Source organism: Puma concolor, chromosome C2 (genome assembly GCF_028749965.1).
Source record: "Puma concolor isolate L17-30 chromosome C2, mPumCon1.1.hap2, whole genome shotgun sequence".
In the NCBI taxonomy this organism is placed as follows: domain Eukaryota; kingdom Metazoa; phylum Chordata; class Mammalia; order Carnivora; family Felidae; genus Puma; species Puma concolor.
Window position 1 is genome coordinate 31,622,574 of NC_141675.1, and position 22,457 is coordinate 31,645,030.

The following is a 22,457-nucleotide window of genomic DNA, read 5'->3' on the forward strand; positions in this document are numbered from 1 at the left end:
GACTATGTGCCTTACTGGTTTACACACAAAGAAATCAGGGATCAGAAAGGTTCACATTCCCAAAACAGAAAAATCCAGATGAAGGTGTAACTTCAGGAATGGCTTGATCCCTGGAATCAACATCATGAGGCCCTGGTTTCTTTCCATGACTCACTTCTTCCTTCCATTGTGGCTTCAGAACCTTCATCCTGGGGGTTCATGGAATTGCCCATAGGATACAGGCTCATGTTATCCTTTCTGCCTGGAGTAACTAGCAAGAAACATAACTGTACCCCAGCAGTCCCAATTATTGTACATTATTGGCTCTGATGGAATCACATGCTCATCCCTGAACCAATGAATATGATACTTTGAGTGCCCAAGATGAGTCAAAAGTTCACTCCTGGAACAGAGAGATGACTCACCTTCCCCTACTGCATATGGATGGACAGTGGAGTTGACAGTGGATCCTCAGGAGGAAGTCAGATACTAGGTAGCAAAAACAATAAGATCCAGGAGAAGAATCTTCCCCTGCTATCTTCTTCAACATGCTTGACTTTACGAACACAATTCATACAAACACGTGGCCATGGCAATAGGTAGCAGGTCACGATTTACAGTAGTCAAGGAGCAAGTTACACTGGCTTTGGTTCTTCTATGGTCCCCCAAAAGAATACGGATGTAGTGGCATATGAGACACAGACTATAACTATACCTACATTTATCTCCAGTCTCTAACATCCTGTTTAGCATCCCTGTCCCTCAGGTCTAAAATTGCACACAGGGTAGCAGTCCTCAAGCTGTCTGTGCATCAGAACCACTGGTGGGCTTACACACACAGAGGCAAAACTGATAGGAGCACAGGGCACAAATGTTATTTGCAAAGTTGGTAAATGACTCATTGGCTTCCATTTATTCTGGACAAAGGATGAGAGGCAAAGAAAAGTGATGAGAGTTTGATAGTTATGAACGAAGGCACAGCATTTGGTTGGAACAGTCATTCCCAGTTAGAGTTCGGGGCTACCTGTCTGAATCCTCACTTCCTCTTCCCCTCATGGAATCCCCTCTGTTACATTCTTCCAGAAACATGTTTTTTGATCTTAAAATCTATACAAAAAGCTTCAGCTCCCCAACAAAAAACCTAGATTCCTGATGGAATTCAGAGGGTGGTATGGATATTCCAAGCATTCCTCACCCTGCCTCATTTACCTAGGGAAGCCAGTCTGAAACCAAATCGCTGTTCAAGGAACTACTACCAACAATAACAAGATCACCATACATGTAACCATTGTGCTTGCTATATTCTAGAAAATATTTTTTACAAGAAATTTTATATATTTTGCAGCAACACCATGAGGTGGGGATAATAGGAAAATTATCCCCTCAATATGTCCTCTCAGAATTAAGGACTGGGAAATCATTTCTCTCTCCTCCTGATCTGATATGCATCCTTTATTAGACAGTGAAAATCAGATCTCCTAGGTATTTCCATTTATGCCTTAGCTTAGCTTCCAAACCTCCAGGACTAATTTAGCACTTAGTTTTTCATAGCCAAATTAGGTTAGGGTTTTGGCATGATTCTTTTTCCCCATCCTCAGTGCAGTGTCTGATCTATTGTTTCAGTAGTCTTATTTTAAATACACTCTTCGTTATAACCTATAAAAATCTTCTTTGGAAATAAACGACGTAAACATTATAAATGAATAGAGGTATGTGGTACTTTACTTTTCCTATATTCTCCGGCCAGAGAAGACCTCTGCTTTAACTTGTTTCCATACCCTTCCTACTGCCTCAGCTAATTTGTTCATAACAAGTGAGCCGTAAGCTCTGCACATAGCCTAGCAAAGTTGCCACTTCCCTTCTACCAGCTCCTTTCCCCTTCTTTCCCTGTCCAACTTGTGAGGTAAACTTTGCTTGAGGAAAACCCTGACCAAACACCTCCTTTCCCTCTGCATCCTAGAAGAGCCTCAGATCAAACAGAACAATTAACTCAGCAAACAATACCATTAGCAGAGCTCCCTCTGCAACCACAAGCCCTAAGCCGAACAAACACCTCTTGGAGCATATGGAGACAGGGAATTGCAGGCAGGGATTTTATGGGCCTCTCAGCAGGCCTACTCCAGCTCTTTGGGAATCCGACAATTTAGCATATGTCACTGTTCCCAGCCGCCTTGGGGCCTTGGCTGGGGACCACAGGCTTCTGTACTCAAGTGATAGCATGCAAAGTCAGGTGGGACTGGGGCTGCTTTCATGGCGCTGCACACCCAGAAGCTACCATGGTCAGGACCCAGGCTCCTTGGGGCCAACGACTGGTGAAGAGCACACGGAAACATAATCACAAGGAAAAGCCTCCCCAGTTATCCAGAGCCTGGCACATCATTCACTTGCAGCTCAGCCTGGGAAACTTCTTGGGTACTTAGACAGAAATTGAAATTCATCAAAAATCTCAATGTACCATAAGAACAGTAGTTTTTACAAAAATCAGAGACTAAAACGACCTATTAAGGTGTCTTGTCCACCCCCTATCAGCACAGGATTGGTCCCTGAAGAGTTTTGATGGTTCATTTTTAAATAACTCCAGCAATGAGCTTTCCATCACAGAACTCCCCGGGAGAAACCATCCTAATGGATCTCATTCTTTGGAAGTGTACCCAAGATCCATCCTAATTTCTCCATTTCATAAGCTGCTCCTTGTACCATCCAAAATGACTCCACTAGCTCTTGCTGTGTTCTCTCAGTGAGGCACTTGGCTGTAGCAGCCTTGTCTGCATGTAGTTGGTAATCCTTTCTCATTTTGGAGGGGCTAATTGATAGGTTTGAAATTTGCTAAATGCTTGATTGAAATGAAATATAGACAGTCTCAGAAAGCTTTGCTTTGGGGCGAAAGCAATCAGCAATCAAAGGGTTAAAGCCGCAGCAGGCAGAAGGTAAACTGGAAATCTGAGAAACAGTATAAAGTAGGGGTGCAAAGTTCAGGCTTTAGAGTCTGACCAGCCTGAGTTCAAATCCTGACTCTGCCACTCACGGAGAGTATGACCTGGATACATGATAACCTCTCTGAGCTTCCCTATCCTCATCTATAAAATGGGAATAATAATATTGCCTACCTCAGAGGTTTCTTGGAGAGATTAGGTAAAACATCAAGGGATCTGCCATAGTAACTCATTAAGTAGTATCATTCTTATTTACTATCAAAAAGGTTTAGATGCTAGAAACATATAGTAAGAGCAAGAATTCAGAGAAACTCTTCCATATCCAGGATAGAAAACCACAAACAAAATAAATGGCTTCATTCATTCTTTTATCCTGAACAAGCTATATAAATTTACAGGAATATGCCGGACTAAAGAGGAATTAACCGAGGAGATGAGATGCTCTCATATCAAGAGTTACACGCTGTGGCAACAGCACGGCTCTGTAGAGCCACCTCAATGCCAAGAAAGTGAGAAGAGGAAGGACTGACTGAGAACTGAGCCCACAGGGGTTTCATCTGGACCAGTCAGGGAAGTTCTGATGTCCTCCAAGCCAGAGGTCGACTCAGAGCCCTCCATGCACAGTTTTAGAGACAGCTTCTAATGTATCCTTGTGATACTCACTCTAAAGGAAAAGATCAATGTGGTATTAGATTGTCTGTTTAATCAAGTGGTCAGTCCCACTAGCCCTGTGTTAGGGCTCTTCAAGTAGTGATTGAAACCTAACTCTAAACCAGCTTAAGTAAAAAAAAAAAAAAAAAAAGGTGAATTTATGGATGATTCTGGGGAACTTCCAGAATAATAAAGCGTCAGGAGCCCAGAGATTGAGAATGATCCCAAACTGGAGAGAGGTACTTCTTGAGGACCTGCTCTTTCAGAGCTGGAAATGTGGAGAAGAGGTAGGGGAGTGGTGATCGAGAAGGCTGGAATATATCCAGTGGCAAAGAAAGTGGAGGAGAAGCTGATTTCACTGCAGACTCACACACAGAAAGGCTCAAGAATTTCAGCTCCCTCTGAAAATGGCGGTGTGGGTAGAGCTTTTTCTGTTGAAAAAAGTAAGATGGGCTAAATAACTTTATAAGAAGCATTCTGGCACTCCTCCCTACCTCTGCCATAGTGGAAAACGAAATGTGTATTCTCTGTGGAGGGTAACCTGACAGCTTCTGGACTGGGGGACTAGAAGGGCTGAGGGCGGGGGCGCTACAGTAAAAACAGAGGAATTAAGTGACAGTTGGCATGCTCAATCAGAGCCCAAGTCCCCCTTCCCATACTCGGCAATGGGGTGGGAGGGGATGGGGTGCTACACTGCTCCTTTTCATTATATGTCTTTAGTGTTCATTTTCTTACACCCACCCACCCCCACACACATCTATGTCTACATATTTATTTATATATGTATATAGATATATACCTTTATCTATAAAATTTTTGTTTAGCAGGCCAGTTTGGCATCAGAGATACCTACATTTGTATCTGAGTCCTAGAACTTTCTAGCTGTGTGACCTTAACCAAATGCCATCTCCTCTCTGGATTGCTCATCTTTCCAGAGGACAACAGACTTAAGATAGCAAGAAGCACAAGGCTTGAAGCAGTTCAGATAGTTCCTTTCCCCACCCTATTTACCTTCATGATCATCCTCATTTTCCCTACCCTCTGTCATCCCTGGCCGGTCTGCTATCACTTAGCGGCACCCACCAAAAGAATTTGAAAGGGGTCAGAATTCTGAGAGCAAAGACTCACCTGATGGCAAGAATGCGAGGAAGGGCTGGTGTGGGTGGGGCCTGAGGCAGAGGCAGAGAATGTGTTCAAGACAGCTTCTTTCCTGTGGAAACCGCCACCTGAGATGCAGTGTTTACAGCACAGGGTTTTATTTGGAGTTTGAGGACAAGAATGGGCTGAGGGAGAAATTGTTAAATTGTCAGGAATTTCGGAGCCAGTTATCAAATACATAATAATTAATTTTTAATTATTAAAAATGAAATTCTAAAACTTATAGTGCAGTAAATCATATTAAAAACAAAAGTACAAAATACTGAAAGCTCAATACTTCCTAGTTATTTGACTATATTTGACTATAATCTATGTTCTTGAGGTTATCTATTGTGTCTGTTATTATCTTTATTTACGTGTAGTGTTGTCAAGCTGGCAGCCAAAAGTCAGCCTTTGTGAAAGATTTACATCACAGAAATCAATAAATGCTATAAATCAAGACCTCTTTGTTCTCAGAAAGATGGTATTTAAACAACTTTCACTAGCATACCACTGGCTGGAGATCAGGAATACCAGAGTCCAGAAATCTGGCTTTCCGAAGGCTCAATAAAAACATGTTTTGGCACCCTCCTCAGAAAACTCTTTCACCTCCGTGAATAGGAAGTTCCCTAGTTATCAACAAGCACGTGAATGAACAAACTGTGAATGACAAAACACTTTTTCTCGAACCCTTTTCATTTCTATAACTGGTGAATGCAAATTAAATTGACAAGAGACAAATTAACAGAAGAACATACATTTTATGTGATGTTAATATTTTTACAAGCACAAGGGCTTCATAGGAAAAAAAGAAAAGAAAACCCCAAAAGAACAGACTCAGGGGCTTTTGTACCATTTGAACAAAGCGTGATAAACTGTGGAGGAGTGACAAGACAAAGGAAAGGCGGCTTGGGCTTGTAAAGGACATAAGCTGTGGGAGTAAATACACGGGGTGGGTGGGGGGAGGCAGAGGTAGATGAGGGTTTGTTTATGTAGACTCTTCCCAGTGCTACCCTCTGTCTCCAGTGTAAAGGGTCACTGTCCTCATCCGGGTGAAGGAAGTGGGGGGCAGAACTCACCACCTTCACAAAGAGAAATGTATGCCCTGCTTTTAGGCAGACAGGGGAGGGCAGAGAAATCTTCCCATATCTTTTTTTCAGTTCCCTCCGTTTAAAAAAAATCTTTATGCCAAAGGGACATATTTTGGGGTGACATTCTGATATCCTTTAGAACAAACGAATGTATATCCAGAAAGCTGTACTTAACACTCAGAGCTTTCTTTAGCATATGAAACAAAATCTTGAACCTTAGGACTCAAAGAGTGGTCCCTGATCCAGCAGCATTGGTGTCACCTGGGAATGTGTTAGGAAAGCAAAATCTCAGGCCCCTTCACAGGCCTACTGACTAGGAATGTGCATTTTAACACAGTAAAGTTTGAGAAGCATTGCTATGAATGTCAGCCCTGGCCAAAATACTCCCCACTTAGGCAGAATGCTTTCCCTTCCTTCCCCGCCTGAGATTCTCCCAATCAGAAATCCATCGTGGTTAACAAGGCTTTAAAAAGGCAAATACCTCTGAGCGGGTTAATGGCCCAGCCCTGAGGAGAATGTGTTCAAGGAGATTGCTTTCTTCTCTTGGAACCTTTACCTGAGATGCACAGTGCTTACAGAACGGAGGTTTTATTTGGAAAAGTTAGAGGAGAGCAAAAGGGGGAATAAATACTTTGGTGACTCCCGAGGATCACTGCAATAACCTTCTAACTTTTGCTTCTCACTTCCTCCCTCACCCCCTGTGGTCTAGTCTCCACTTAGCTGCTAGAGGAGCCCTCACAAATGCAGATCAAGTCACAGAATTCCCTTCCCAGTGCATTTAGAATAAAATCTGGATTCCTGATCTGGACCAAAAGACCCAGGAAAATCTCCCCCAGCCTCGCCAAATCCCACTCCTGTTCTCACAAGCCCCAGCTCTGCTGACCTGCCTCCTGTCTCTGAGCGCTTTCTCTGCCTGCCTTATTTGCTGTTCCTTCTGCCTGGAAACCTCTGCCTCTTGATCTTCCTTGACAGGCTCACTCAGTCTCTGCTTAAATGCCTCCTTTCTGAGGGGCCATTGCTAACCAAACCCCAGCTGTCAGCCTTTCACATTGCCTGCTTTCTTTTCTTCACTATGTAAACTCGTCAGACTTTCTCATTTGCTTATTTATTTTCTGTATACCCAACACACACACACACACACACACACACACACACACACACTCATTCACAGACCTGCACTAGATGCAAACTCCATGAGAACAAGGATGATGTCCCCACCTAGAATGCTACCAGCACACAGTAAGTGCTCAATAAACATTGTGGGGCAGATGCAGGTGTGAATGAAGGTGACTGCAGGGCAAGGTGCTCCACCATCCACCGCCACCACCAAGACCAGCCCTGTACCCTGAGAAGGAGAAGAAACTGGTCCATCTCCCTTATTCTGCTCCCTACACTCTGTGGCCTGTCCCCCTCTCCCTTCCAGGACACAGCCTTGCCATTGGTACTGTGGGTGTTCAAGTGTGAAGAAGTTTACAGAGGGCCCATGAAGTCAAGCTTGTCTGAGGGCTTGGAAACCCCAACAATGGCAGGTCCTGGGTCTGACCTGGGGAATGCCAACCACACCTCCAGAAACTCATAAAGTTGCCAGATGTCAACTTGTTAAACTCTAGATACTCATGAACCCCTGGTCAGGGCAGAGCCTTCTGTGGAAGGCCACATTACTAAAAGCTGGCTTGATAAGTGGGAAGTCTAAGTAAGAAGGCTTTATGGATGCAGTGCCTGGCCCCAATACATGCACCCCTACACACGAGGCAGATGGGATGACTGACAGGGAGGCAGGGCAGCAGCAGGATAGGCCCTGGTGGGTGGGTGTCTGTCACTCCTCTTCATCTGCACTGTTAACCAGGAACCAGCCTAAGTGCTGGGTCAATTTCTAGACATGGGTTCCACACGTTCAATCAAGACCAGGGGTTTCTTTGCCAACTCTGTTTCCTACACAGGTCTCCCCTGTGGACCTCAGACATCTCTCCAAGATAGCCTCAGTGGCCCCTTTTCTAGGTGCCTGGAGACATCTTCTGTGGCTCCCAAAGACCAGCTACCTGGGCCACGGTGGGACCACTGGTCTTTTGCAGGATGCCATTAGAACCCATCCTCCACTTTGTTTTTATGGGAACAAGTACTCTGGGCTCACAAAAATCTGTGACAGGACAACTGAGGGGCTGCTGTCTTCTCACCATAACTGTTAATAATGCATCTCAGAGGAGGAAGTGCTGTGGGGCTCCTTCCTTCTTTCCCATTGAGTATCCTTCACGTCCTCTATTTTCATATTTTACCTTTGTCATAAAGAGTGTGGACAATCCACTTTTCCTTCCTACAGACCTTTCTGCCTTTCAGGCTCTGTCTTATGAAGCATAATAGTTTGGGGAGTGTCTGCATAGCCCCTGACTCTTCCCCCTCTTTTCATGATTATCTTCTATTTACTGGAATGGCCCCTGGAGTAACAAGAGGAAGAGGAGGAGGCCGCATGAGAGGAGACTGCAAAACAAAGTGAGGAACGTCATCCTGCACCTGTGGCCTCCAGTGCCCGTCTCTCCATCGCTAGGGATCTTGCCTGTCTTGAGGGCCACCTGTCACTACATATCCAGTAGTAATGACCCCATTCGAAGGGGTTTTCTTCACGTGACCAGAACCAATCTAGGAGACTTTGCTTCCTCATCCTCTGCCCCTCCTTGCTTTGACTTACTTTTTATGCCTCCTACTCATTCTCCCTCAGCCCTCCTCTGGTGTTTTTTGCAGCCCCTCTAAGACCCCTGGGGTCGGCAGGTCAGCCAGGGTATCCTTACTTCATAGGTCCTAGCTGCCAGTGGGCTTGAAGAAAAGGCCTGGGATAGAGGGATCAGGAAGAGGTGGGTGTGGGGTCTTATGCCCAGTCTTGAGGGGGGTCTTTGCCTGCTTGGTGGCAGGTGGCAGATCTAGAAGACCTAATGTACTCCACATACTGAATTCAGTGGCAGGGTCTCTGGGGTATGGGGAGGGGAAGCTGCTCACCTGGAGGCCAGGCCAGAGGCAGACCACCTTCTCCTCAGTCCTGACCCCTCACTCCTGCTCCCTCCCACCTCAGCTCTGGCCTCCAGGCCCTTCTCGTCATTGGTCACCCTTTCATCTCTATCCCAGATCCCTTTAAACATAAGCAGAAACAAATTATTTATGAAGAGCCCTCATTTACAATGCATCCATAATGCCTGGGAAGACACTGATAATTTATTTAATGAGTGCAGACATGATGATTCACAAAGCTGGTTTCAGTCAGAAATTAGCTTCATTAATTTGCTGTGAGCCCTCTGCTTGATTTAGAGCCTCAGGAGTACCCAGACCCACAAATCTCAGCATCACTGTTGCTCCTGCCTGAGCCTAGCCAACGTGAAGCTCCAGCAGGACCAGCTTGCATCCCTGCCTTCCCACCTAGCCATGCCTTGTGGTCACCCCACTTCCTGCCTCTGGGTCGCCCAGCTCTGCTCTGTAGGAACCTCCCCAACCTGCTGTGCAACTGGCCTACCTGTATACAACAACAGAAGAGTATCCCAAGGCCGGGCACTGTGAGGGCTCCGAGGGACCACAGATGCCCACCCCACCCACAAGTGATGGCCATCCTGAGGTTTATGCAAGGTGCCACAGCACCAAGACAGGTCACAAACCTGGAAGCTGCTGACACAGTCCAATTCTAGGAAGCTAACAGGCATAGATGTTTTCTAGCTGAGCAGACGTGTACTCTGTCCACATGCATTAGGGTGCTCGGCTGGGGTGCTGGGGGCAGCTGCAGACAATAAAAACTCTCCCCAAGTCCCCTCCTCCCAATGTACTCAGTGACCTCATCTTTATTATCTAAGCAAACATGGATTTCAGTTTGCTGCCCGCATGAATTTTAATTATTTTTATTTTTTAATTTAGCTATTTTTACCCATTACACAAACACATGGGTGAAAGAGACAAACAGTTCCACAAAGCTTGTATTCATAGAATAAACAGTCCCCCCTCACCATTCCCATTTTCCTTTGGTATGTATCTCCCTGTCTTGAAAAAGTATGTTCAGATTATGACTTTGGGGTTTTTTATTTTCAATTTCAGGCATTAACTCTTGGCTTCCCTGTATAAAATATGAAGGCTTCATTCTGTTTCACCTCACCTCCTCCTCTACCCACATATGCTTACAGTCCAAATGGAGCAACAATGGCCCTTGGCTGCCACCTGCTTTTGTAAATAAAGTGTTATTGGAATACAGTCACAGCCACTTGTTTATGTGTTGACCATGGCTGCTTTAGTGCTATAACAGCAGAGGTGAATACTTGGGACAGAGACCATATGGCCCACAAAGCCTAAAATATTCGCTATCTGGCTCTTTTCAAAAAATCTTGCCAACCTGTGTCAGACTTCACGTCCTATCCGCACAGCTCCACTGAATTTTGGTGACAGATCAAACCCCAGGGTGTCCGTTATTATCACTATCTAAACACAATGCTCAACTGAGCCACATAGTATACTATGAGTACTTTTTCTTTCCCGTACCTTTTGCCCTCACTTGCATTTACAACTGCCTTTTTTGTTTGTTTCGATGTCTTTGTACTTAGTGTAACTTAACAAATTCTTCACCAGATGTGTAAATCTGCTTGAACATGTTAAAGTATCAAGTTTATCCACTTGGAGATACTGCTTTAAGAACCTGCTGACCTGCTCCAATCTGAACTGGTCACTCTCGAGGCCTGCTGCACAGCCATCATGCTGCTGTAAGAGCGGTCCTTTGCCTCTATCCTATGCTCAATCCCCTACTTCCAGGATCTAGGTCATTCAGTTTCCTTATTTACTCTTAATTTTAAGGGTCATGTAGTCCACTATCATCCCAAGGAAAAAAAATACAGAAGTGGTACATTTTTTGAGACTCTGGATGTCAGAAAATATCTTTATTCTATCCTGACAATAATTTATTGTTAGGCTAGGAATAGAACTAATAGATGGAAACTATTTTACTTCGGAAGTCTGAGGTCATTTTCTTTTATCATTCTTTAGTCAGTCTTACTGTTGAAAAGTCTGACACCACTTTAATTCCTGATCATTTTGGGAGTTTGTATGTTTTTCTCCCAGGAGGATAAATGATCTTCGTTTTCCTTAGTGTTTTCAAATTTCACCATGTGTCTTGACTTGGATCAATTTCTATCCTATAGGTAGGGCACTAGGCAGGCCCTTTCAATCTGGAAACTCACCTCCATCCATTCTGGGAAACTTTCAAATTATTCCTCTGATGATTTCTTTCCAGCCAATTCTCTATTCTTCCTTTCTGAAATTCTAGTTGTCTGGGTGGTGTATCTTATGAACTATCCTCTAACCTTACTATTTTTTCTTTCTTATTTTCTATCCTGTTGTGTTTTTGCTCTATGTTCTGGGATATGAATATGAACAGACAGCTTAGAAATATCAGTTAACTGAGGAAGCAGCTAACATGACAGACTAGGACCAAAGTACATAAACCTAAAACTACTAGGAGGGAACAGAATATTTGTGAAAATGAAAACTTGGGGAAAATTATTACTAATATGCTCACAGAGACAAGAAGAAGAATAGGTAGCTGTGAAAAAGTGACATTCGGAAAACACAGTAACAGCATAATGATAGCAAAATTAAAATTTCAGCAGAAGTGGAACACTCAGAAACCAAATGGAAGTTCTGGGAGGGCCCAGCCAGCCATGACAGCTTGGCCGGACCACTCTTTGGGGTACCTCTTATGTTTATGTCTGTGGTCATTCCTCTTGGAATGAGGAGAATCAACAGAGAGGGCAGGGATAAATCTGGCTTCCAGGGGGAGGGAAGACCGGGATATATCTAAATTCAACATGCAAATATTCACTTAATCACCCTGCATTCACAGTGGTACCTCCACATTCAACTGTGCCTGGTGTTATCCCAGGTCAGAGACTTTGTGCTTTTCATCTGTCCAAAGAGAAAATCCATAACCCTCTAATCTGCTGTCTGGCTGTGCACCATAGTGGAGAGGATTGAAGAGGGCAAGGGGTACAGCTTCTAATCTCATATTACAGTAGACTTTCAACCAGTTCTATTTTAACTCTACCGGCAGCCACACTTCCAAGGGTACATGGTACCACCAACTATAAAGACTTGGAGAGTTTTGGGACAAAAATTGAGTTATTTCTTGACTTTCCCTACTGCTGATTTAGGATTTAGCTATATTGTGACCTGGCTGCTAAATCAGTTATCACTAACATAGTCTTCCCAACTGTCTTATTGTTGTAGGCAGTTTTCCTGTTCTCTTTGTTCTTATAAGGATATTTTCTTCTTTTGAGGATCCCTTTAGTGTCTTTTAACTGATACTTCAGTATAGATAAAAACTCAGTGTTTATGTTTAATCTGCCATCTTTCAAAGAAGTTTCTCAATATAACATTTATGAATACCACCTCATTGTCTATATCACTGGTGTTTCCAACAGACCTTACTGCACACAGTGCTCATAGCAGCTACTTAGTAAATAGCAGGTTGACCCCAAATGAACATTTAGGAACATTTGTGCAATGGCTGATGTCTCCTCACACTGTCATAATTTAAAGCTTCATCTGTTCTCATCTTTCTTCAATCTTCCTTCCTTCTGTCCAGGCTCTATCCACACTGAGTTTGTACCATGCTGCCCACTACGATAGTCACTAGCTACATGTGTCCGGTGATACATCTCCAGATAAAGTCCCGCACTCTCCCACATCTGTACTTTTACATTGCTCTTCCTTCCATATGGAATGTGATCTTCTTTGCTCTCAGTTTGAGCTTAAGGTCTTTTCTGGGAAGCCTTCTATAAACCACTCATCCCTCTCCAAAATTCTGGATTAGATTCCTTTCTTCTGCATACTTAGAGAACTATGAATTTAGCCTTTTATAGCACTTGACACAGTTTGTTTTAAATATATGTTTACTTATTTTTTCTGCACTAGACTATGAATTCATCTAGGATAAGTATTCATATTATTTATCTCTGTATCCTGAAGACCAACCTCAGTGTCTAGATACTCTTTGGGGGAGTAAAGAATGAGAGAGGAAGCATGAAAGAAGGGAAGAAAGAAAGAGAAAGAGAAGGAGGAAGGTAGGAAGAATGGGAGGGAATGATCCTGGCATTCAGTTTCATTTGTTCTGAGCCTACATCACAGATCATTTCTGCTACCATTTGACTTCTTTCCTTTAACTTGTGTGGTAGATTTTATAACAGCTCTCAAGTATATGCTGCCCGTCATTATAGGAGGTTTATAGTTCCCATGCCACTGACATCAGATTTGGCCGTGTGACTTCCCTTGTCCACTTAAATGTGAGTGGAAGGGACATATGACACTTTAGAGCTGAAGCCTCAAAGCTGTTGTGTGGTTCAGCCATATTTCCACTTTTTTTTTTTTTTTTTTTTTGCCACAGGATCAGTGATGTCCCGGATAGAAGGTGATTCTTCTTCCTGAAAAAGAAGGCAACATGGAGCAGAGCTAGAGTTAGCTTGCAATTGAACTGACCTCCATGTATGGAGAAATAAACCTTGTTATTGTAAACCACCAGTCAAGGGTTGCTTATTATTGGGCAGTAATTTAGCCTAAGCTGAATGACATACAGATATGACTGGGGATGGTCCCATGGGTATACAATGCGAGAAAAGCCATAGGATTTGGGCAACATCAGTTAGAACATCATCCTATTAGTCTCCTCTCCACAGAGAAATCCTCTGAGCAGCACCCTGGGCCTTTGAAATTTTGTCTGCACTTCCTTAGTGCCAGGGTAGGAAGCTCATCAGATTGTGTGTGAGTTTATTTCATTGCTGGAATTCAACAATTTTTTAATGTTTATTTATTTCTGAGAGAGAGAGAGAAAGTAGGGAAGGGGCAGAGAGAGAGGGAGACACAGAATCCAAAGCAGGCTCCAGGATCTGAGCTGTCAGCACAGAGCCCAACACAGGGCTCAAACTCACAAACAACAAGATCATGACCTGAGCCAAAGTCGGACGCTCAATCAACTGAGCCACCCAGGTGCCCTTCATTGCTGGAATTCAAATTGTTAAAATATTTTTCAGTTGGTTCTCCCCCACTGGTTCTACTCCTGCCACCTGTAGCCACCCAGATCAATGCACTCTGGATTCCACAGGACTAAACTTGAGTTATTAGAAGTTTAGTCATGTCCACACTAAACACTACCAGTTCTTACATTGTGGGAATTCTTAGAAGTTGACACTGAAGCTATTCTGACTCTTTACAACAAATGAAGATACTCTTTATAGTCCAAAAATACCATGACTCTTCATATATTCTGCAAATGGAAATGGCACTTCTTAAACAAGTTTTCCCATTTTACAGCTTTAAAATTCACAGAAACACACAATCAATGAGCTTGACCCTTAGTAAAATAAATTAGCAATATTTTGCCAACATGCTTCCAAGAAAGACTTCTTAAAATGCACATGATTTGGTTAACATATCTTGAAAACAATGAATATTTTAAATGCTTCCAAATAGTCAAGAGGAATGAAGTCCTTTGTAGATGCCACTGCATTTCCAGGAAACCCATCATGGTTCTATTCTAATGAGCTTTTCACTGATTTATGCACTGTGTTGCTTTTAAATACCCAAAGAGACAATCATTAGGAGAAGTAAATTATGAGGAACTCCAGAGGGTAGAAGAAAAAACAGTATGGTCAAATAAAGGGCAGGGGTGGGGGAGATACTTCCACTTTGAATAAACAGTTTTCTTTTTCTATCATTGATCCTACTTATTTAATTAAAAAAGTAAATCATGAATACATACGTATTATAAAAAATTCAAACACTATTGAACTCTACAGAGCACACTGTCCAATAGAACTTTCTGTGATGATGGAAATGTTCTATATCTACACTGTTCAATAAAGTAGCCATTAGCCACCTGTGGCTATTGAGCGTACCAGAAAGGCAGCTACTGAAACTGAGGAACTGATTTTCATTTTTATTTAATTTCAATTAACTTGAGTCTAAACACTCACATGTGGCTAGTGGCAACATATTGGATAGCACAGATACAGAATAAAAAAGTAATATCACATTCATCTTCAAAGCCTATAAGAAACTATTGTTAATAGTTTGGAATATTCTTTGCATAATTTGGGGGAGGTACACTATATATCATGTATAAATGCATCAGTGGCTTACAGCATGGGCTGTAGAATCAGATAGCCTGAATTCAAACCCTGAGTCTGAAGCATACTAGATATGTGATCTTAAGCAAGCTCATTAACCTCTCAGTTTCCTCATCCGTAAAACAGCGCTAATACCCTTTAGGGATCTACTGAGAAGAATTAACCAACACATGTTAAGTCCTTAGAACAGTTCCTGGTACATAATAAGTACTCAATAAATGTTAGTTACTGTTATTAATATTGTATGCATACTGTTCTGTGGCCTATTTTGCACTTCTTGTCTTAGAAAGCTTTCCATGTCAGAGCATATAGAACTACCTCATTTTCAAAATGTAACATTTTGAAATTATAAAAGTAATATGTGCACATGGTTAAAAAAAAAGTCAAAATCAGCTTACTTTCACTTTCTAAAATGGTAGACTAGGTAACTCAGATCAATCATCCCTTAAGATACTATAAGAATTGGGACCTGATTGCCTGGATGGCTCAGTAGGTTAAGCATCCAAATCTTGATTTCTGCTCAGGTCATGATCACATGGCCATGAGACCAAGTGCCACCTCAGGCTCCACATAGTGGAGCCTGCTTAAGATTCTCTCTCTATCCCTTTCCTTCTACCCCTCCCCTGCTCATGTGCACACATGCACACTCTTTCTCAAAACAAATCAATAAAATAAATAAATAAAAATTTTTAAAAAATAAAGAATTGAACCAATTTTTTTAATGAAAAAACTCCTGCTTACAACTAGAAAACTAACAAAATAGTGAATAATTACCAAGTTAGGATGGGGGTTGGAGAACAGAAGCCCAGGGAGGCTAGCCCAGTCCTGGGCACTGATTTTTTCCTGACAGAATAATAAGGATTCCAAACATGGGGGTTATTGGACAGTGACTTTGAAATAATTGTACTTATGCTCAAGGAAATAAAAGGCAAAATTGAGAATTTCAGAAGAGGACTAGAAACCATAAGAAGTAACCAGATGGAAATCCTAACACTAAAAAATAATGAATTACCCAATGGATTTAAGTGAAGACTGTAAACAGCTAAAGAGTGAATTTGTGACTTGGAAGTAATAAGTTAGAAGAAAATATTCAGAATAAAGAATGGAGATGTCTCTCCATTCTCTCCAAGGATGGGGGGGAAAAAACAGAAGAGAAGATGAAAGATATTGAAGATTGTGTAAATCCTAATTTATGTTAAAATGGATTCTCAGAAGGAGGCCAGACTCCAAAAGACCATAATATTTGAAGCAAAAGTGGCTGAGAACTTTGTGAAACATATGAAAGGCATCAATCAGTAAGTTCCAGAAGCCCTATGAACCACAAACTAAAGGAAGCAAAAAGAAAACACTAGACACATCATCATAAAACTACCTCAAAGCAAAAACAATAAGAAGTCTTAAAAGCAGCTGGAGAAAAATGTTAGATAAGCTTCTAAAGAGCAATAATAAAACTGGAAGTTAATTTCTCAACAGAAACAGTGTAAGCCAAACTTCAGCTGAATGTTTTCTTAAAAGTGCTGTAAGGAAAAAACTGTCAACCTAGAATTTCAGTGAAAATACCCTTCAAAAATAAAAATAAAAATAAATAATAAAATATTTACAGAAAAAAAAATCTGGGAGAATTCATCACCAGCAGACTCTCAAAAATGAAAATATTATGAGTGCCCTAGAGGCAGAAGAATGATCTCTAGTGGAAGGTTAAAAATGTAGCAGAGAATGAGTATCAACAAAAATGGGGATAAATCTATATGAATGTTGAGTATAAAACCAGATACTAAAGTCCAAAGAGGCTTTAAGTACATTTAAATTAAAACATATTTATAAGTCAGAGAGGGTAAATGAAAATTAAAGTATCCTAAGTTCCTTTCACTATTTTCCAAAAAGGGTGCCAATTAATATTAGGTTTTTGTAAATTAAAGATGCAAGTTGCAGGCCGCCTGGATGGCTCAGTTGGCTGAGTGTCTGATTTTAGCTCAAGTCATGGTCTCACGGGTTCGTGAGTTCGAGCCCCATGTTGGGCTTTCTGTTGTCAGTCTCCCCTCTCTCTGCCTCTCCCCCCCCTTTCAAAAACAAACATTTAAAAAGTCTTAAAGATGGAAGTTGCAGTATCTAGAACTATCCCTCTATTCCTAACTAACTTAGTTTTTATGATAAATGGATTTTGAATTCTATCAAATGATTTTTCTGCATCTTTTGAGACTACAATAGTCCCCCCCTTGTCTGCAGGGGATACATTCCAAGACCCCCAGTGGAGGCCTGAATCCATGGATAGTTCCAAACCCTATATATGCTGTTTTTTCCTATACATACATCCCTAAGATAAAGTTTAATTTATAAATTGGGCACAGTAAGAGTTCACCAACAATAACTAATAATAAAATAGAATGTCTATGACAATATAATCTAATAAAAGTTAAGTGAATGTGGTCTCTCTCCCTCTCTCAAAATATTTTATTGTACGGACTTATCCTTCTTCTTGTGATGATGTGAGATGATAAAATGCCCACGTGATGAGATGGAGTGACATGAGTGACATAGGCGTTGTGTTGGAGCATTACTACTGACCTAACCATACCTCAAAAGGAGGATCATCTGCTTGTAGACTGCAGATGACCACAGGTAACTGCAAGTGTGGAAAGAGAAACCGTGAAGAAGGAAGCACTTCTTGTTTTTACCCCCTGAATCATTAATGTAGGGAATTCATCAATAGAATTTATAACATTAAACCAACCTTGAATGCCTGGAAGATAACATTTGGTTATCATCTATTTTATGATATTTTACATTGTCTAGATTCAGGTGGCCAATATTTTGGTTGAGGAGTTTGTTTTATTTTTTGCACTTTGGGTTCATGAGGCAATTGCCTGTAATTTACTATTCTTTTACTCACTCTAACTTTGGAACTATGGTTATTTCAGTATCATAAATTGAATGGGGAGTATTCTATTGTTTTCAATTATCTAGAAGGCTTTGTATAAAATTAATCTCATCTGTTACTTTAAAGGTTATAAAACTACATGTGTTTGTACATTTTGTGGAAAGATTATTTCTGTTTTCATTGATCTAGTTTTTTTTATATTTCTAGATGTTTTTAGAAAGGTTTTAATATTATGACATGTAATATTAATATAATTATTATATTATTAATTAATATTAATATAATTTTCATAAAATATTATAATATTATAAAACTATGCTTTGTGTGTGTCTTGAGCTTTATCATTTTTTGGGTCCATTTCAAAGAACCAATTCTTGGTTATGTTTATCTTCTTTATCACTTACTTCTTTTTTGTTTCTTTAGTTTCTGCTCTTATTTTTATTAACTCATTACTTCTTTTTTTGTATTTCTTCTTTTGTTCTTTTTCTAAGTCCTTAACTTTAACACTTAGACCATTAAATGTCAGCCCTTTTTTCTAATATTGGTTTCTTTTTAATGTTTATTTATTTTGAGAGAGAGAGAGAGAGAGCGCCAGAGCGTGTGCATGTGAGTGGGGGAGGGGCAGAGAGAGAGGGAGAGAGAATCCAAAGCAGGCTCCATGCTGGCAGTGCAGAGCCTAACACAGATCTCAATCTCATGAACAGTGAGATCATGACCTGAGCCAAAATCAAGATGCTTAACCAACTGAGCCACCCAGTAACCCCTCTAAGTTTTTAAGAATACTTACGTAATTCCTCTTTAAGTACCATCTGAGCTATCTCACAATTTTGGTATACAGTTTTCACTACTATTTAATTCTGAGTATTGATTTTCTTGCCCTTTATGGTATTTCCTCTGATCAATTTAGAAATACCTTAGGTTTTCCAAAGACTTGAGTTTGTATCCCAAGTTTTGTGTGTAGGTATGTGTGGAGGGGTTGTAATTGTCCTTAAACTGTGGACACATAATGTAGAGTGTATGACATAGATTATTTGGTATTTCAGAGTTTTTTTTGCAACCTAAAATATGGTTAATATTTGTAAATGCTGTGTGCTTGAGAAAAGTATGCAGTCTGTCATTCATTGGTAAAGGTTTCTAACTACATCTATACTAAGTATAAAAGTATATTCTAACTACATCTATAATACGTATAACAAGTATAAAACTTGTTTTAAAAATAATTTACAAACTCAACTGCATTTCTGTACATCAGCAATAACAGAAAACAGAAACCAAAATTTTTAAATAATACCAACCACTTATAATAACAATAAAAAAGTCAGGTACATCACAAAATATTGTAGGACCTGTGTTAAAAATTACAAAACTTTACTGAAAGATAGTAAGTAAGATTTAAATAAACAAAGACAGATACTTTGTCATAGGTTGGATGACTCACTGCAGAGAAGTCAGTTCTCCACATTGTGTGTGTATGCAAATCAACAAATGACTCTAAAGTGTATACAAAAGTACAAATAACCAAGAACACCCACGACAGACATAAAGAAGAATCAAACGTCAAGATTTATTATGGAACTATGATTATAACAATATGGTACTGATGCAGGAAAAGACAGATTAATGAAACAATACAGAAACCTGGAAATAGACCCATTCATATATGTTTACTTTGTGACAGAGGTGGTACTGTAAATCGACAGAGAAAGTAAAGATTTTTCGATAAATAGAGCTGGATCAATGGGTTATCCTTACAGAAAAAAAAGGAAAGAAATGTAACACCTAGTTCACACCATATACAAAACTTATTTTCTAGGTAAATTAAAATCTCAAATGTAAAAGTTTCAACTATAAAACTTTATTAGAAAAATGTCTTTATGACCTCAGGGTAGGCATGGATTTATTAAAAGAAAGAAAAGACAAAAAGTGAAATAAATGCAACTAAATTAAAATACAAAATTCTGTTAATCAAAATACAGCATTGAGAAAATGATAAGCCACAAACAATAAAAGATATTTGCAATATATATACACCAATAAAGGATTTGTATATTCAATGTATAAAATACTCTTATAAATCACTAAGAAAAAATAAAAACCCTAATGGAAAAATGAGCAATAGATGCATCTTTCACTTCACGAAGAATGAAATCTGAACAGTCCATGAACATGTGGAAAATTCCCAACCTCATTAGTGACAAGAGAAATAAAATTTTAAGCCAAAAGGGAACCCAAATATCCATTCGACATACTGACAAAATTTCAAAGTCTAACAGCACTAAATGCTGGTGAGGATATGACACAAAGGGAACACTCATATATTTTCAGTAGACATAAAAATTGTTTAGCCATGTTTGACAACTGGATTTTTTTTGTAAAACTGAACACGTACATATCTCATGACCCAGCAGTGCCCCTCCTACACCTGTACCCCAGAGAAACTCTTGCACATGTGCACCAGAAGCCATGTGCAAGAACATTCATCGCAGCTGGTATACCATGCAAATGTGCACTAGTTTGGGAATGGCTGAATAAACTACAGTACAGATCAATAATATTTTTTTTAATTTGAATTCAAGTTAGTCAACATGCCGTGTAGTCTTGACTTCAGGAGTACAACCCAGTGATTCATTGCTCACACATGACACCCAGTGCTCATCCCAAAAAGCACCCTCCTCAATGCCCATCACCCATTCACCTTTTATCCAAAACACTCAGGACAGGTTTTCTTTTTTTAATTTTAGAAATACAAAGAATAAACACACACATATATACGTATGTTTACATGTATATACATACACATATCTATGATGTAACACCCCAAATTCAAACATGTAACATTTTCAGAAGTAAAAGCACAAGTTGTTACACTAAACTGGATCAATAAATACTGTAAACATCAGTTCAAGTCAAGATTTTTTTACTTTCAGAATTTCAGAGAAAGGACGACACACATTCACCTGATGAAACACTACAGGGCAAAGAAAATGAATAAACTACAGTAACATCATCAGCATGGATGATTCAGGAACATAATGATAAGTGAAAGGAACAAATCAAAAATAGCAAAACTAGCAATATATTAATCAGGGATACTTGCAATTGTGGCAACACTGTGAAGCAAATAGGGCAAGGATATTATTAACTATTAATTACTATTTCTGGAGGGAATAAGGGGATGTGATCAGAGAGCATTGGTTACTCCCTTAATTTTAAATTGTATATATACATTTTAATTACATGTACACACACAAATATACTTTTGCATGTATGACGCATTTCACAATAAGAAGTTAAAGATAAAAAAGATATTGATTTTTATATATTGATTTTAGAACTAGCCACCTTATTCTTTCATTGTTTCTAATATTTTTTCCATCAATTCTCTTGGTTTGTATGTGAAAGTATCAACTGCATATACTGCTAATTTTGTTTTATTCTCTCCAATATTGAACTTATTTCTTTTTTCTTATAATTGCATTGGCTGTTGCTTCTAGATCAATGCTAAAATAACACAGAGAATCTTTTTTCCTCACACCTTTCGTGGATCACCTTCTGCAGTGTTTTTCCACCAAATGGACAAAGAGCTTTTGCATGATCAGAACTGTTTCAGGATGCCAGGCCACGCAGAGAGACAAGCAGTGAACCTCTGTAAACTAGTGTTTCGCTCCGTTGGTTGTTTGTCACTGCACAGAATGTGGGGACCCTGACATCACCCCATGGCCCTCCATGGGGCCAAGTGGAAGAGGCCAAAGTGGAAGGAGCACTGCCTGAATGCAGGAGAGGGGATAGACTGTCACTGGTGAGCTCACACAGAGGCCAGGCAGAGCAGCTTCCCGGAGTGCTCAGGTCGGGCTCAGCTTCAATTACAGAATTGGCTGGCTCACAAACAGGCTGGAGGGAGTCCTCCGTCTCAAACCAGACACCTGTGTGCCTGTGACAGATCTGTCCCCACAGGCCATTCTCTGAGCAGAGCACAGCTGAATCCAGAACAAACACTTCTCTCAAAGGGCCTGTGTTTCATTTAATAGAGTTCAAATTGACTGTCCAGAAACCTTGATGCTTTTTTATTTCTTCAATGCCTTCTGCAGCAGCTGAAGGGATTCCCTGGGCCCCCATCCCGCCCACATCTCAGGACCTCCTCACCCGTGAAGTCTGCTGCTACTGCAGCTTCCCAGTTGTTCTAAAGCAGTGCCCAAGATGAGTTACTGAAGGGCTGGCTGAAAATCTGGGGGCCTGCGTAGATAACACAGCTACAGAACTTCTGGGCAGGAGCAGTATTAATAATTGCTTCTAGGGCCTGCGTGGGCCACAAAACTAAAACTTTTTAAAAACACAGATTCGAAAGTCCCACCCTGGGCTAATGGAATTAGAATCTCAGATAATAGGGTCTGGAAATGTGAGGTTTTTAACCAAGTAATATTAGTCAGCTATTACTACATAACAAACCACCCCAAAACCCGTGGCTTAAAGCAGTAAGCATTTATTATTTCCCATGAATCCATGGGTCATCTGAGCAGTTCTCCTGGTCTCAGCTGGGTTCATTCATGCATCTGTGGTCACCTGTAGTGTGGGTAGGCCATTCTACTGACCCAGGCTGGGCTCCCTCCCTTTTGCCAGTGGGTATGGGGGTCAGCTGGCTGAAGGCTAGTTTGTG